Source organism: Galeopterus variegatus, unplaced genomic scaffold (genome assembly GCF_000696425.1).
Source record: "Galeopterus variegatus unplaced genomic scaffold, G_variegatus-3.0.2 Scaffold14869, whole genome shotgun sequence".
Taxonomy (NCBI): domain Eukaryota; kingdom Metazoa; phylum Chordata; class Mammalia; order Dermoptera; family Cynocephalidae; genus Galeopterus; species Galeopterus variegatus.
This window is the reverse complement of record NW_007740980.1, coordinates 23,455-25,466: the sequence shown is the minus strand read 5'-3', so window position 1 is coordinate 25,466 and position 2,012 is coordinate 23,455. Positions and strand designations below refer to the sequence as shown.

General features: G+C 44.3%; 1 long non-coding RNA gene across 1 annotated transcript in view; it reads left to right on the top strand.

Moving 5' to 3' along the window:
• Positions 1-1,367: 1,367 nt before the first annotated feature.
• Positions 1,368-2,012, top strand: part of LOC103582090 — a 13,754-nt gene continuing 13,109 nt past the window's right edge. Inside the window, exon 1 of the long non-coding RNA XR_549722.1 lies at positions 1,368-1,761. This is a non-coding gene — a long non-coding RNA (uncharacterized LOC103582090). The remainder of the gene's footprint in view (positions 1,762-2,012) is intronic.

The following is a 2,012-nucleotide window of genomic DNA, read 5'->3' as shown; positions in this document are numbered from 1 at the left end:
TGAGGGTTGCGATCCGTTGCCGGACACGGAAAAAAGGACAAAAGACAAAAAAAAAAAATATGTTCTATATAATGGACTATGTATATAAAACAACCAGAGAAATTTTTACAGTGACTGGATACATGATATTGTTTTTGTTATTACTTTTAGATGTGTCAACGGTATTGTGATTGTTACTGAAACCCCAAAGTTCTGTTTGCTCACTGCTCAATAGCCAATAATTGAGAGACAAGTGTTGGTGTAAGGAAAGGCAGCCTTTAACCAGGAAGCTGGCAAACTGGGGAAATGGTGGACTTATGTCTCAAAGACCATCTCCACTTTTTCCAGGCTTGTGAAAGGGTTTTATAAGGACAGGTGGTAGGGGCTGATTAATGGTAACCTAAGCAGGGACGTGCAGGCATAATCATAAAATTGCAGATCAAAGAACTTCTTGGGTGGGAGCTGATTCATAGTAACCATCCTCCATGAGGTCAAGTCACGGATGCAGTTCCTGTTAACCTCAAAAACATCTAGTTAGTAAGCTAGTAAAGAATGGCCACCTGGGTTAATAATTTCTTCTATAATTATTCTGTGTACAGTGTGAGCAAAAGCCGTTATGTTCTAGCAATCACGTGAACAAGAATCATTGTATTCTAATGTCCAGCTGCAAGCTATGCCATTCAGGTTACAAGAGTAAGGGGGAAAAAAACTTATTTTAATTTAGAAATTTAACAAAATGGAGTCACTTCTGTTCAACTTGTTACATGAGTATATTTTTTATAAGGTTCCTTATCCTCTAGAGATACATACTTAAATAATAACGTTGTACCAGTCATATCGGACCTGAGACAAAAGGAAAAATCGGTAATACTGATTGTGTCTTTATTAAAAATTTTGATTTTGTTCATTATAGATTTTTTTACACTATTTTTGATTTTGTATATAACGTTGCTTTAAAATATTATTTGTCTCAATTGCTAAGCTTTTTTGGCAGCCCCTACATCCTATGCCCGAGGCAAGTGCCTCACTGGCCTCACCCTAGTCCAGGCGACGTTAAATTTGTGGATAACAATTGTCTAAGATTTGCTTCAAACAGTATGAAGGGAGGGAGCGGGTTATAGATTAATAAGATCACCATGAGATGATAACACTTGAAGGTGTGAGGCATGTACATCCGATGCATCATACTATAAATTTTTCTACACAATCTCTCCGGCAAAGTCGAACCTTCCCCACACATTTATTAGGGAAGACGGAGGAGAGACAAAAAGGCACGTTGAGCACGAAAACCACAAAGACGCGGAGGCCTCCGAGGTTTCTAGAGCGGACTCGGAAATGACGCCCGGGGAGGTAACTCTGCTCCCTTTTTGCAACCCCGGAGTTTGGAGTGTTTGCGGTCGCGTTTTTCTGGGGTGTCCCACCGCGATCTCGGGGACCAACCCCTTGAGCTCCTGATCCCAAGCAGGAATGCCAGGTGCTTAGAGGAGGATCTAGAAAGGCCGGGCTTCAGACGTTCCAACCGGACGGAGGTGGGTCTTGGGGAAACGTCCCAAGTCCCACCTGAAAACCTTCGTCTGGGACTGCAGTTGGCCTCCAGGCACACATTCTAGCTCAGAAGAAACAGATCGCAAAAATCCGGAGGAGGCGACGGCACCCAAGCATCAGCGTTTCGCCTCCGGACCCCAGCGGAATCTGCGGGACGTTGGGACAGGAACGAAGTCCAAGACTCTGCAGAGACTCGTCCGACCCAGGAGCAGACAGCACTGGCCTAGACACTAGCAGGTAAGGTCCATTCGGAAGCAGCCCGTCCTCGTGGATAAGAATTTATTGTTTGGGGATTGATTGTGAGGGATGGTCGAATTCAGAGAGGGATTCAGGTTCTTGAGCCACAGTTGTGGGGAGTTTACCTGCTCTGGATAACAGTATGGTGTGGAAGACCGTCACCTGGAAGGCAGAAGGGTCGTGACCGTGTTGAGTGTACTGTTCGATGATTCTGGGTATTGGCGAATACAAGATGTGCAAAGTTAGTGGGG